The sequence below is a fragment of the Heterodontus francisci genome, chromosome 43 (genome assembly GCF_036365525.1).
Source record: "Heterodontus francisci isolate sHetFra1 chromosome 43, sHetFra1.hap1, whole genome shotgun sequence".
In the NCBI taxonomy this organism is placed as follows: domain Eukaryota; kingdom Metazoa; phylum Chordata; class Chondrichthyes; order Heterodontiformes; family Heterodontidae; genus Heterodontus; species Heterodontus francisci.
This window is the reverse complement of record NC_090413.1, coordinates 18,792,063-18,807,890: the sequence shown is the minus strand read 5'-3', so window position 1 is coordinate 18,807,890 and position 15,828 is coordinate 18,792,063. Positions and strand designations below refer to the sequence as shown.

Genomic DNA, 15,828 nt, shown 5'->3' with positions numbered 1-15,828 from the left:
TAAACAGGTCTTTTCCATGGAGCCTCAACCTGCCCTCGTTTTCTGCTGGACTCACCGGGTTACAATCAGTGCAGAGGCCCCGGCTGCATTCTGGCCCCCAGCAGCTCTTTACAGGCATGTTTAGTGATGGTAGGAGTCAGTGTGTCAAACACATTTACACGCACAATCACACACACTCAAACACACACTCACATTCTCACACACAATCTCACACACTTACACTCTCACACACACACTCAAACACTCACCACACTCACAGATAAACACACACACATTCACACATACACACAATCACTCTCACCCACACTCACACACACAACCACACACACTCAAACACACACTCTCACACATGCACACTCTCACACTCACACCTACACATATACACGACTACAACATTCTCGTCGCAATTATTTTTTGTTACCCAGTTGCCTCCAGAGTTCTTCAATTCTAAATAACTATTCCTGGACACAAATGGGAATAATATAATCCCTACAAAAATCTTTCCAAGAATTATGAGCCAATCAGTACTGGCACGGTGCCTGTGTATAGTAACTTAATTACCTCAGCTGCTGCCTGGCTGCAAGCTCAAATTGTGCCCTTATTCGACCAGCAAACTGCTGTATTTTCCCAACATTTCAGGACAGAGTGTACCTACAGCTAGACCGTTCCTGGAAACAGAGGCGGAGAGTTCAGTGCCTTGTGTTAAGGAGGCTCTGATAAAAATAACCAGCACCATATGTGTTTAGTAGTCAGTCCAAAGCAGGAGTTACTATGTGAGTGGTGCCCGACACAGTCAGAAGGTTGTGAATTTGAGTTGCACACCAGTACAAAGCCTAGGCTGACACTCCAGTGCATCATGAGGAAAGTGCTGGACTGGATTTTATGGACATGGCTGGGGTCCCACCGCTGGGGCCAAAAGCGGGAGCGAACCCGCTTCGGCGGTCAGCAGGACCCGGGGCCGCATCTTGTCAACGGCAGCCAATTGAGTGGCTGCTGTCCCTATTAAGGATGGCTTTTCGCTGGTAAAATCCAGTCTGCTGTGTGTGCTTGGTTGTTTGTTTGGAGGATATTGCAGGTTTTACATCAGCGCTAGATATTTTTGTAGCCTCAACATCACTGATCTTTCCTGTAAGGGGACCCTGTGTCCCTTATGATCTGGAGAGTATCTTTGCTGCCCAGTTGCGTGATCTATGATAGCAGGACCCGATGGATGTAACAGTGGGATCCCTCATTTTTTTTATTCGTTTCATGGGATGTGGGCATGGCTGGCCAGGCCAGCATTTATTGCCCATCCCTAATTGCCCTTGAGAAGGTGGTGGTGAGCTGCCTTCTTGAACCACCGCAGTCCATGTGGGGTAGGTACACCAACAGTGCTATTAGGAAGGGTGTTCCAGGATATTGACCCAGCGACAGTGAAGGAACAGTGATATAGTTCCAAGTCAGGATGGTGTGTGGCTGGGAGGGGAATCCACAGGTGGTGGTGTTCCCATGCATCTGCTGCCCTTGTCCTTCTAGGTGGTAGAGGACACGGATTTGGAAGGTGGTGTCTAAGGAGCCTTGGTGCATTGCTGCACTGCATCTTGTAGATGGTGCACACTGCTGCCACTGTGCGTGGTGGTGGAGGGAGTGAATATTTGTGGACAGGGTACCAATCAAGTGGGCTGCTTTGTCCTGGATGGTGTTGAGCATCTTGAGTGTTGTTGGAGCTGCACCCATCCAGGCCAGTGGAGAGTATTCCATCACACTCCTGACTTGTGCCTTGTAGATGGTGGACAGGCTTTGGGGAGTCAGGAGGTCAGTTACTCGCCGCAGGATTCCTAGCCTCTGACCTGCTCTTATAGCCACTGTGCTTATATGGCTACTCCAATTCAGTTTCTGGTCAATGCTAACGCCCTGGATGCTGATAGTGTGGGACTCAGGGATGGTAATGCCATTAAACATCAAGCGGAGATGGTTAGATTCTCTCTTGTTGGAGATGGTCATTTCCTGGCACTTGTGCGGCACGAATGTTACTTGCCACTTATCAGACCAAGCCTGAATATTGTCCAGGTCTTGCTGCATTTCTGCACGGACTGCTTCAGTATTTGAGGAGTCGTGAATGGTGCTGAACATTGTGCAATCATCAGCGAACATCCCCACTTCTGACCTTATGATTGAAGGAAGGTCATTGATGAAGCAGCTGAAGATGGTTGGGTCTAGGACACTACCCTGAGGAACTCTGCAGTGATGTCCTGGAGCTGAGACGATTGACCTCCAACAACCACAATCATCTCCCTTTGAGCTAGGTACGATTCCAATCAGCAGAGAGTTTTCCCCCGATTCCTATTAACTCCAGTTTTGCCAGGGCTCCTTGATGCCAAACTCGGTCAAATGCTGCCTTGATGTCAAGGGCAGTCACTCTCACCTTACCTCTTGAATTCAGCTCTTTTGTCCATGTTTGAACCAAGGCTGTAATGAGGTCAGGAGCTGAGTGGCCCTGGCGGAACCCAAACTGAGCATCACTGAGCAGGTTATTGCGAAGCAAGTACCGCTTGATAACATTGTCAACGACACCTTCTATCATTTTACTGATGATTGAGAGTAGACTGATAGGGTGGTAATTGGCCGGGTTGGATTTGTCCTTCTTTTTGTGTACAGGACATACCTGGGCAATTTTCCACATTGCCGGGTAGATGCCAGTGTTGTAGCTGTACTGGAACAGCTTGGCTAGGGGCGTGGCAAGTTCTGGAGCACAGGTCTCCAGTACTATTGCCGGAATATTGTCAGGACCCATAGCCTTTGCAGTATCCAGTGCCTTCAGTCATTTCTTGATATCACGCGGAGTGAATCAAATTGGTTGAAGTCTGGTATCTGTGATGCTGGGGACTTCAGGAGGAGGCCGAGATGGATCATCCACTCGGCACTTCTGGCTGCAGATTGTTGCAAATGCTTCAGCCTTATCTTTTGCACTGATGTGCTCGGCTCCCCATCATGAAGAATGGGGATATTTGTGGAGCCACCTCCTCCAGTTAGTTGTGGCAGGACTGCAGAGCTTAGATCTGATCCGTTGGTTGTGGGATCGCTTAGCTCTGTCTATCGCATGCTGCTTACACTGTTTGGCACGCAATTAGTCCTGGGTTGTAGCTTCACCAGGTTGACACCTCATTTTGAGGTATGCCTTGGTGCTGCTCCTGGCATACCCTCCTGCACTCTCCATTGTGTACTGGACTCTGTGATCCTAGACATGAGCCATATGAGTTCTTGTCTTTCTGAATACAGACAACTCCGTTCTCTAGTGAGACATCGCCAAGTGCAAATGGGAAAACTGGTTTATTTTACAGAGATTGAATACAGTTTTCCTATCAATCCTAGTAACATCAAAAATAATAAAATGAAGCTTCACTTTGCAGGTCAATATTCATAGAAATGACTGGCAATAATTTTAAGAAAAAGAGATGTCAAAATTGAATGACACTGTTGGCATTATGGACGAGTACCCAGTCTCTAGATGTTGTTCAGTAGACCCCCAATGTAATTATTACTCAGAGACCCCTTGTCTTAATTATTACCCAGTAACACGGTCCTAATTATTACGCAATGACCTCTGTCTTGATTATTACCCAGTGACGTCTACACGAATGGTCATTCAGTGACAAACTGACTGTAAAAGGCTTGCATACACGTGGCATTATAATGGTACCTCTATGCTGATATCTTGCCAAGACTCACTCTCCAAGCTCAGCCCGACATGAGGTGCCAGAATGCAGACAGTACATGAGGGATTGTTTCCCTGAAGTAATTAGTGCCTTCAAAAGAGAGAGGAAAGTAATTGGAAAACATGGTACAGTGGAGCATGCACCATGACCTTTGACCCTGTTCTTATTTTCTTCATGTTGCCAGCTAGGCTCTTCGCCCAAAAACATTGTCTCATTATTTATTTTTAGGACTGATCAAACTAGTCCCGACTTTTGTGATGATTATGGAAATGCTATCCATGTGGGAGCAATAGGGTTCTGCACCATGAACAGGAGTTATGGTTGTGGACAGACTGGGCTGGAACACTACACCTATTGGAAAGATTACCCCTCAGGAATGGAGGCAAGACTACAGGAATGAGCCCAGTGTTTGCAAGTGTAGACGGGCTGAACTGCAAATTTGCTTCCAGCCTCATATGTGCTGCTCTGCTGATACTCTGTGTATTTGGTCTCAGTAAATTAAACAGGTCCATTTGGACTAACCTGCCCCCCTTTTTCAAACTCACTAGATATTTTGAGGGAGACTTATTTGCAGCATTTTTCCAGTTCGGCTATGGATGGATGTAATTCTCCAATGAAGCCTAGAAGACCTGGGGTATTCTGTTCAGTTCTGGGCACCACACATTGGTTTTGGAGGGAGTGCAGTGTAGATTTACCAGAATGATACCTGGACTCCAAGGGTTAATTTGTGAGGTGTGATTAGGGTTTTACTCCCTGTATTTAGAAGGTTAAGGGGTGATTTGATCAGAGTTTTTGAGATGTTAAGGGTGCTACAACCAGGCGAGAAAGGGGTCTAGGGTTTCCTCTCAGCTTCCACCTGGTCTTAGCGTAACAGGGTTTTATTTTTAAACCTGCCGTTTTTTTGGCTCCCCCTTGGTGATTCCTTGTTCACTAACTTCTGATAATAATACAAAGAAACAAGCCAAACAGGTTTTCTTAGGTTTAAAGAAAAAAGGTTGAACTTTATTGAACTTAAACTCTAATTCGGTTAACATCTACGAATATGTGACATGCCCACGCTAGCATGCATACATGATACATACATGCAGACAGACAGAAAAGAGCAGAAGAAATAAAGTGGAAAAGTTTGAGGTAATATCTGAAGATTGTTTTGGTTACTGTTCTTTGAGCTCACTGTAGAGTCATTGATTGTAGGTAGGTCTTGCTTTTCATTGGGGCCCAGTATTCTTCTTAAACCTTGTTTGATGTAGGAGACTTTTCTCTCTTGAAGTTCATGTGTCCTCAGTGGGTCCAGAGGCTTGTGAGAAAGAGATGGGAGCAGAAAGGAGAGGTCTTCTCACTCTAGGAGCAAACAGTCTTTTTCCGTTAAAACTCTTTGTACAATTCGGAAAAAAACCCAGGTTGCCAAGCAGGTTAGTCATGTGACTAACTGGTCTGACCACGTCTGTTTGTGGATTCTCTTGTCTTAACCAACCCTGGAATGTCTCTTCTTACACACAATACCTGGTGCTCAAAGTCCATTGTGGGTTAAATTGGAACAGGGAGTAGCCCCTTTGTCCCTCCAAGCACTGTCTGTTAGTATGCAAATGTTTTTTCCAGCCACGACTGATCTGTTTAACAAGTCATTTCCTCACTCCAGCAACAATTTAAAATCAATGTTCATATAACAAAATTAATATGCCTCATTCTTGGCAGGTGGGGGGTTGGGGGTCTGCATGACAAGGGGAACTGATAGGGTTGAGAGAGAGAAACTATTTCCGCTGGTTGGGGAGTCTAGGACTGGGGGGCAGAGTCTAAAAATTAGAGTCAGACCTTTCAGGAGTGAAGTTAGGAAACACTACAACACGCAAAAGGGGGTAGAAATTTGTAATTTGCTTCTGCACAGGGCAGTTGACGCTAGATCAATTGTTAATTTTAAATCTGAGATTGACAGATTTTTGTTAACCAAAAATATGGATATGGGGCAAAGGTGGGTATCTGGAGTTAGGTCACAGATCAGCCATGATCTCATTGAATGGCGGAACAGGGTGGAGGGGCTGAATGGCCTCCTCCTGTTCATAAAACTGAGTGGAAATGACAGTCTCACTGATTCCTGGTTAATAATGGGCTCGAGTTTTATCTTCCTGAAGTGTTCTAATCTCCCTTTGCTCTGAAATCAATGTGATTTTGCAGACCAGTAATGAAAGCTCTGGGCCCAGTCCAAACCCTTTATCTGTCTGATGTTTATATTTATGGCACATTGAAGGACAGCGGTTTACACACACAGTTTCTTCATGTGCAAGCAATACTATTGTTGGTAGTTTGAAATTCTCCCGAAACTGAAAGGAGAGGGAGACAGGCTGCGGGGTGGTTTGATCTGACTGTCAAGTGGGAGAGCAGACTGGATCAGACTGGCTGAGCTTGGCTTTAAGCTGTTACTTAAATAATTGTTGGTATGAAGCCCGAGGTCCTGACAGTAATGAGCGTTTCTGGGAACGTCAGGGTCACTGATTGCGTCAGACGTTCAGTTGAAGGAGGATTACATAATCAGTTTTCTAAACAGCAAGGGCTGTATCAGTAGAAAGATAATCGTACTTGTGTGAAGACTTAAAGGCCCCCCACCCCCACCACCATTCTGACTCTGTGGTTTAAAGGGGCAGCGTCCCATTGCATTGCAGGGAGTTCTGGAAGGTTTGCTCCGAATACTCACTTCAAACAGAGCATCGCAGTTAGTTTGCAACTCCTCTTAAAACAAACCAGTTTAAAGCTGATTTAGACCCTGGATTGCTGACTCGTCGGATCTCAGTCAGGGCTACATGCCTGTTAGTCTCAAGGAGGCTTGGGCTAAAGAGGAGAGTAATCAGCCAGGGCTCCTGCCCCAATCACTAGCCGGTGTACGGATGGGAGGGAGGGAGGGAAGGAGGGAGGGAAGGAAGGAAGGAAGGAAGGACTTGCATTTATATAGCGCCTTTCATGCCTTCAGGATGTCCCATTATGCTTTACAGCCAATGAAGTACTTTTTGGCCTGTAGTCACTGTTGTTCATGCAGCAGCCAATTTGCGCACAGTAAGGTCCCAAAAATAGCAGAGATAAATCATCAGATCACCTTGTTGGTGTTGACTACGGGATAAATATTGGGCAGATTACTGGGGAGAACTCCCCTGCTCTTCAAAATTGTGCCATGGAATGTTTCATGCACACTTGAGAGGGAAAATGGGGTCTTAGTTTAAGGTCTCTTCCGAAAGGTGACACCTCTGACAGTGCAGCACTGCCTCCGTAAGGCAACCTCCAACAGTGCAGCACTCCCTCAGTAAGGCAACCTCCGACAGTGCAGCACTCCCTCAGTAAAGCAACCTCTGACAGTGCAGCATTCCCTCAGTAAGGCAACCTCCGACAGTGTAGCACTCCCTCAGTAAGGCAACCTCCGACAGTGCAGCACTCCCTCAGTAAAGCAACCTCTGACAGTGCAGCATTCCCTCAGTAAGGCAACCTCCGACAGTGCAGCACTCCCTCAGTAAGGCAACCTCCGACAGTGCAGCACTCCCTCAGTAAGGCAACCTCTGACAGTGCAGCACTCCCTCAGTAAGGCAACCTCCGACAGTGCAGCACTCCCTCAATAAGGCAACCTCTGACAGTGCAGCATTCCCTCAGTAAAGCACTGGAGCGTCAGCCTGGCTTTGGTGCCTCAGTCTCTGGAGTGAGACACAACCCTCTGACTCAGACTACTCCCATTAAAATACAGCTGACACCTTAGGATGGCCTGCAATGCCCTTTAAGGCCAAATAGCTGGCCCACATTTACTTCTTGGGCTCACATACGAACAAGATACAACAATACCAGCTTGTATTTGGAAAGCGCCTTTAATATAGTAAATGCTCCAAGGAGCTTTAAACGAGCAATATCAGACAAAATTTGACACCGAGCTACAGGAAGAGATATTAGGACAGGTGACCAAAGTCTTGAGCACAGGTAGATTTTAAGGAGGGTCTTAAAGGAGGAGAGACAGATAGAGAGGCGGAGAGGTTTGGGAAAGGAATGCTGGAGCTTGGGGTCCAGAAGGCTGAAGGAGCAGCTACCAATGGCGAAGAATATTGAGCCGATATCCAGGAGAAGATTCAGCATGTTCAGGAGAGGAAATGAACAAACTAAATGAGGGAGCTGCCATGCAATGTGCCAAGCCCCTCACCACCGTTCCCAGGTGATGGCACACTTTGCTGACCCTTCAACACAGCGGGAGGAGAGGGCTGACTCTGCGTGGCAGTCTCCACCCACACTCCTCGTCACTCGTGGGGACAGGCTGCACCCTCGTTAGATAGAATGCCTAAACAACCCGTCAGACCGACCAAGAAGCTTTCGATACTGCACAGCTCCGCTCACTGCTGATACTGTGCCTTGTGGATTTTGTCACCCATTATGGACTACATCTCCAAGGCAGCAACCAATGACAGCAGAGAGCAGGAAAATTTCCGTGCCCTTTCAATGACTTACACTTATTACAAAAGGGTCCAAAGGTACTGGGAGGGAGGCAGCAATAGTCAGGCTCTTGCACTGACACAGTATTTAAAACAGTCCCAGCCGAGCCAAAACCCACATTGTTCTTTTATTTATGGGATGTGGGCGTCGCCGGCAAGGTTGGCATTTATTGCCCAGTCCCTAGTTGTCCTTGAGGTGGTGGTGGGTCTTCTCCTTGAACTGCTGCAGTCCGTGTGGTGATGGTGCTCCCACCATGCTGTCAGGTAGAGAGCTCTGGGATTTTGACCCAGCGGTCGTGAAGGAATATATATCAAAGCTGGGATAACATGTGACCTGGAGGGAACTTGGAGTGAAGTCGGGAGGTTGTTCTATCCAGTCAGTCCTGCCCCGAGTCATCTACATCCTCCTGATAGTTCTGGAGCACACAAAGCTGTGAGTTCCTTCCCTCCCTCAGCCTCCACCCCACCTCCTCCTCCTCCTCCTCCACTCTGCAGGCTTTTAAATATTTCTCCATTTGCTGTGTTTTCTCTTCTCTTCCAGACCTCTGTGGTGTCCTACACGGATCTGCATTTTTAGATTTAAAAACCCAACAAATCTGGAGACCACGTGCAACTCAACGTTTATCTCAGAATATTACCAGGAGTGAGAATTCAGGAACACAAGGATATGTTGATAGGATGAGATGACGTAAGGTGAGAGGAGGATCATGTGGAGCATCAACATCAGCCTGGACCTGAATGGCCTGTATCTGCCCTGTAAATTGTACACAATGTCTAGGTAACTGGCAAGGCATGTCAGAGTATCTGATCATCCCAGTCTCCACCTCTGCCATCCCGTTCTGAGCATCGGGGATGAACCTCCTCAGGGTCTTTCCCACTTGCCCAACCCGGCAGGCTGGGAGGATATTGGGGAAATCTTTCTCCAGCTCCAGATTGACAGAGATATTTCACTCAGCCTCGGCTGCTGGGAGTCAGTCAACAGCCACTATTGATGCCAAACAGTTCTGTCCAGTTCCAACCTGCATCCTCCAGCTCTGTGCACACAGCCCAGGTCAGGCAGCTGCTTACAATTACATCAGGTACTTCAGGTGCCCCTCCCGGCATTCCAAAGATGCTTACAGGATTTCAATGTTAAATGCACCAGGAAATCCCATCCTCCCCGTCACTGTCAATATATCCCACCTTCCTATTGTCATTACCAGGAAATCCCACCTACCCTGATCATTCCCAGTATATCCAATTTGTCATTATCATTCTCAGCATATCCCACCCTCCCCACATTATTCCTAGCATATCCCATTTCCCATTGTCATTCCCCAGTATATCCCATTATTCCCTTATCATTCCCAATGCATCCCACCCCCCTCTCATTATTCCCAGGGTATCCCACCCTCCTCTTAGTCCCTGCATATCCCACTTCCCATTACAGTATATCGCACCTTTCCCTTATTCCCAACGTATCCCACTTCCCATTGTCATTCCCAGTATATCCCACTTCCCATTACAGAATATCCCACCCTCCCCTCATCATTCCCAGCATATCCCACCTTCCCTTATCATTCCCAAGTAAAACTGGTGAAGTGGACCAGGATTGAGTGGCGTCAGAGACTGTGTGAGGAAGAAAAGCCAGTCGACAGAGAGGGTGCAGAGAGTTCCACCATGGTGGCTCCGACCGGGGGAAGGGGAGGGAAACACCCACCACCCCCCCCCGCCACCCCAGGCCCCAGGTTAAACACCAACCTGTCCTGACCCCATTCCACCCCCGGAAATATCAGCACAGCCATCCCATATCACCTTCAGGAACATGGGAGCCACAGGCAAAGTCAGATTGTAGTTATATTTATTCAGGTCAATATTAAGACCTGACAGCAGAAAACTGCCTGGTTAGAAAGGTGAGGCGCTGATCCCTGAGCTGGAGTTGTGCCTCATTGGAATGGTGAAAAACAGTGGTCAGTCAGAGGGTGAGGTGGGGAATTGAAGCAGGGACTGACCGGGAGCTCTGGACCCTACTTGTGGATGGAAGAGAGTGTTGGACAAGGCAGAAAATTCATACTGAACACAAAGATGTTGTGTTTGTGAAAAGTGGGCCTGCTTGGGAGGGAACAGGAGGCATAATCCCAGCTTTGAAGTTACTTCTTGTGCACATATTTCACACACTCAAAGCAGCAGTGTTATACCAGGCTGCTTTATGTCGGTCCGAACGGTTCTCCATGGAGTTTTCGGAACTGTGTGGTGTCCTGTCATTGGCTGTGGACAGTTGGCAAGGTAACACTGGGCAGTACGGGCACTGTTCTAAAGGGCAGTGGTCTGCCGGTCCTCTGCTGTGCCCACTATCGCGCACCAAGATAGAAAGGAAACACTGAATCTGGGAAAACCAGGGCTCTTTAGCCTTGATAGGAGGGGACTGAGAGATGATCTTACTGAGGTGCCCTAACTCACACTAAACCCGTTCACCTGTCACCTTTGTGCTTGCTGGCCTCTGCTCCAGCAACCACCTCGATTTAAAAATTCTCATCCTCCTGTGAAATATCTCTCTGTCTTCACCACTTCCCATCCTCTAGTCCTAGAATCCTGCGCGAACTCTGCGTTCCTCCCGACCGTGTGCTTTCCCCATTTCCTTCGCTCCATCGTTGACGGCCATGCTTTCAGCTGCCTGGGTCCTAAGCTCTGAAATTCTCTTCCTAAACTTCCCTCTCCTCCTTTAAGACACTCCTTAGAATGAACCATTTTCTGATCAGTCCTGTCCTAATGTCTCCCTCATTGGTCCAGTGTCACATTTTGTTTGATTACGCTCCTGTGAAGCACCGTGAGCTGTTTACTGTGTTAAAAGTGTTATATCAATACAAGCTATTGGTGTTTATCTATCAACCTCTTATAATAGACATAAAAATTCTGCATCTGGAGCATTCACAAACTCCAGATGTCACATGTCAATCTGTCACATTTTGTTACAGTTGTAATCCCACTCTTAAAGCAGAGAACTACTTTTGCTGACCTGGAACCAGAAATTTTACAAGCAGCTAACAATGCCGCCCGATTCACCTGAGGCATTTACAGGCCGTCGGCATTCCCTGGGTTTCCTTATTTGCCACCATGTCATGAGAAGCTTTTTGATGTTGTCGAATGTGTGATGCGTGGAGTTCAGTTGATTGAAGATCTCAAACAGGTTTACTAACAGCTAACTATTATATACAGTACTGAGCTAACTATTTACAGAAGTTGACTCTTGATGTTACAGTTACAGAGTGAATCTAGCAAGTAGTCACATGACTACATCCTGCCACGTAGCTCAGTAGCATACTAAGATCTTAAAGGGACGTCACTCTTAAAGGCAATCACACGACAACAATAATCCCGACAATGTTTGGGCAGCGATCTTAAAGAGATAGGTGAGGTTTGTGTCTGAACATTGTAGTCATGCTGCAGACCCCACACTACCTGAGTGCAGTGGCATCCAGAATAGTATAAGATAAATCTGGATCGTTACTAGAGGGTTCGCTGTAGAGTGGAGACACTGGCTAAAACTGGTAGATATCAAGATAAAGTTCAATAAGACTTCTGATGGGCAGGAGGGAAAACACTTAACTTCATTCCAGATCCAATTGGATGGCATGTTCGGGCAGGGGGAGTTGTAATTTTCACCCTGGATGAATGAGGTTAACTGGGCCCGATGAGCTCCTCTGTTTATATTGGTGCCTCTCCATAAACTTGAACTCATCCAAAACTCTGTTACTGGCATCCTAACTTGCACCAAGTCCCGTTCGCCCATCACTCCTGTGCTCGCTGACCTACACTGGCTCCCGGTGAAGCAATGCCTCGATTTTAAAATTCTCCTCCTTGTTTTCAAATCCCTCCATGGCTTTGCCCTCTCCCTATCTCTGTAATCTCCTCCGGTCCCGTAACCCTCCGAGATCTCTGCACCCCTCCAATTTTGACCTTTTGAGCATCCCCGATTTTAATCGCTCCACCATTGGCGGCCGGGCTTTCAGCTGCCTGGGCCCTAAGCTCTGGAATTCCCTCCCTAAACCTCTCCCCCTCTACCTCCTCCTGGATGCTCCTTCCTCTTGGACCAAGCTTTTGGTCATCTGCCCTATTATCGCTTTCTGTGACTCGGTGTCAAATTTTGTATGATAACACTCTTGTGCAGCACTTTTATGACATTTTATGACATTAAAGGCGCTATATAAATACAAGTTGTTGTTGGTGCCATCTGATCACTCAGCTGGCTATAAAGTTCAACACCGCCATCGATTGGTGAGAAAGTGAAATTACATGGATATAAGATCGACCTGAAATGTTCACACCTACCTTCCTCTTTCCACAGACACTGCCTGACCTGCTGAGTGTTTCCGCTGTTTTCTGTTTTTATAATAATGCCTCATGTCAGACGTTGCAGACTAATCGATGGAGATAAATTGCTATAATACCAGAAAGAAAAAAAAATTGCAATGATATAGTTAGTGACTTTCATATCCTTCACGGTGTCCCAGAGCGGTTTACTGCCAATGAAGTACCTTATTGAAGTGTAGTCACTATTGTAATGTAGGAAACACAGTATCCAATTTGCACACAGCAAGATCCCACAAACAGCAACGAGATAATGACCAGATCATCTGCCTTTGTGATGTCGGTTGAGGGATAAATATTGGCCCAGACATCGGGGAAAACTCACCCTCTCTTCAAAATAGTGCCATGGGAGCCCGGATTTGAAAATTTACATCCACCTGAAAGTGACGATGAATCCTTGGATTAACATTTCCTTTGAAAGACAGTGCAGCACTCCGACAGTGCAGCACTCCCTCAGACTGGGAGCATTAGTTTGCATTTTGTGCTCAAATCGGGACTGAAACCCACAACCTTCTGATTCCGAAGCGTGGGGTAGAAGGTGAACTAGATGGATCTCCTTCGTCTCGCAGTCCCTATGTTCCTATCTAATAACTACTTACATTCATACAACACCTGGAATGTGGGAAATGTCCCAAAGCCCCTCAAAGACTGATGGCCAAAGAGGCTGGTTTTAAAGTGGCAAATTCTTCCAGTCTCTAAAGGGTTGAAAACACAGAATTTTCTCACCTTTTAATGTGTTTTTCACATGAATTGGAGCCACATTTATAGCGAACAGGGCTCGACGGGGGGAAAAAGGACGCAGGGGGTTAAACGGAACACCTAGTCTACAATAGTCACAAATCACTTGTTGGCTGCAGCTGGAGAGCTGTGTTCAATTCTGGGCACCACATTTTAGGAAGGATGCTGAGGCCTTGGAGAGGCCTTGGAGAGGGTGCAGAGGAGATTTGCTAGGATGGTACCGGGGATGAGGGACTTCAGTTATGTGGAGAGACTGGAAAAGCTGAAGTTGTTCTCCTTTGAGCAGAGAAGGTTAAGAGGAGATTTGATAGAGGCGTTTTGAGAAAGGAGACAACTGTTTCTAGTGGCAGTAGGGTGGATAACCAGAGGACCCCGATTTAAGGCGATTGGCAAAAGAACCAGAGGTGACTTGAGGAAACATTTTGTTTTTGCACAGCAAGTTGTTATGGTCTGGAATGCGCTGCCGGAAAGCAGATTCAATAGCGACCTTCAAGAGATAAATTCTTGAAGGTGAAAGAATTACTGGGCTAGGGAGAAAGAGCAGGGAACTGGGATTAATTGGAGAAGCTTTTCCGAAGAGCTAGCATGGACAGGATGGGCCAAATGGTCTCCTTCTGTGCTGTATCATTCTATGATTCTGTGAATAGAGCCCCCTGTGGCTCCGTTGGGTATCTGCGGTATGCAGGAGACAGTAGGAAGGTTCTAGGTTCAGTTGTTTGATATCCACAGCCAGTTTCAGTGCAGGTAACAGATGGGAGTACTGTAATTGGCCTCAGGTTATTGATGGAGGAGGGGATCGTGGAAGCAACCAAGATTTCTGCTCCTGATCACCATCCAGTGACACCCCCGCCCCCCCCCTCCCCCCACCCCCATCTGGAAAATGTGAATAGATGTGGAATGAGGCTAGTTTCAGGTTCAGGTGGAATGTCTTCCCTGGTCAAATAGCCCACTATCTAGGCTCAAATTTACATGGGAAGCAGTACTCCCTGGGTGAAGAAAAAGAGGGAAGCTAGCTCGTGTGTAACTGTAGCCCAGTATCAAGTCAGCACCTCCAGGAGAAGAGGGAGATAAAGGAGGGGAGGGGAGGGGATGAGGTGCAGTTAGAATGCAACACTTGAGGGTCCCAGTGAAAATACAGACTCTTATTTAAACTCGAAAAATAAACACCTTCTCCCATAGTGTTCCGTTAATTCGGTACTCCAGGCTCTAAGGGGCAGCTTACTGCTCGCACCTCGTCCCATTCCCCTATCATCCCTATTCCCGCTGACCTACATTTGCTCCCGGTCTGGCAACGTCTCGATTTTAAAATTCCCATCCTTGTTTTCAAATCCTTCCATGGCCTCACCCCTCCCTGTCTCTGTAACGTCCCTCCCGAAACTCCCCTGTCTACCTCTCTCTCCTCCTCTAAGATGCTCCTGAAAACATATCCCTTTGACCAAGCATTTGGCCTCTTCTCCTAATATCACCTTATATAGCTTGGTGTCACGTTTTGTTTGGTAATTGCTCCTTCTGAAGCGCCGTGGGACGTTTTACTACGTCAAAGGCGCTTTATAAATGCAATTAGTTATTGTTAATAATCTCAGAAATGTTTCATTATCTCCAGATTTTGCTTTCCGATTTTAGATACAGAGAAACATTCGGGGGGGCCGGGGCAGGGGTAGAAACACAGTCTGCAGGAGACGCCTCCCCACCGTTCAGGAACAATGAATTCTTTGATACTGTATTCTACCCCTCACATTGCTCACCTCACTGGGACAGGGAGCTGTCAGGAATCTCCTGCTAATTCCCTCCCTCCAGCAGAGGGCAGGGCTGAGCAAGATATGAACGTCTCACTTTCCAGCACAGGAAGAAGTTGTGTGAACCCTTGTGTCTGTGCTGACTCTTTGTTAGAGCAATCCAAAATAAATCCTGTAACGAGTTCTTTATGCTGTCTTATGCAACATAAATGGCATGAGTGGAGTCCAGTTGGTTGAAAATCTCTAACATGTTTATTAACAGCTACACTATTATATACAGTACAGAGCCAACTATTTACAGAACCTTCATTTGGGTGTTACAGTTGCAGAGTGACTCTGGCTTGCGGCCACATGACTACATCCTGGTACTTAGCAAATTTGCATACTGAGATCTTAAAGGGACATCACCCTTAAGGTGATCACACAATAAATCCCACTCTCCTGTTCTCTCCATATAGCCCTCTATTGCTTTCCACTTTGTAAATATTTAGCCTATTTTCCCCTAAAAGGTAAAAAAAAAGACTTGCATTTCTATAGTGCCTTTCACAACTACCGGACATCCCAAAGCGCTTTAAAGACAATGAAGTACTTCTGAAGTGTAGTCACTGTTGTAATGTTGGAAATGCAGTAGTCAATTCTGCACAGCAAGATCCCACAAACAGCAATGTGATAATGAATGGTTAATCTGTTGGTGTGATGTTGATTGAAGGATAAATATTGTCCAGGCCACTGGGGAGAATGCCCCTGCCCTGCTTCGAAGGGGTGCCATGGGATCTTTTACGTCCACTTGAGCAGGCAGATGGGGCCTTAGTTTAATGTCTTATCTGAAAAACGGTATCTCCGACAGTGCAGCACTCCCTC

General features: G+C 46.8%; 1 protein-coding gene across 6 annotated transcripts in view; it reads left to right on the top strand.

The window, feature by feature from the left end:
- Window positions 1-15,828, top strand: part of LOC137355668 (podocan-like) — a 157,712-nt gene that overhangs the window by 108,522 nt on the left and 33,362 nt on the right. For 4 of the 6 annotated variants that reach the window (XM_068021060.1, XM_068021059.1, XM_068021058.1 and 1 more), the window contains exon 2: window positions 8,688-8,839. The exons of the other annotated variants lie outside the window; for them this stretch is intronic. The gene's annotated coding sequence lies outside the window, so the exon portion shown is untranslated. The remainder of the gene's footprint in view (window positions 1-8,687; window positions 8,840-15,828) is intronic. 6 annotated transcript variants of the gene reach the window in all.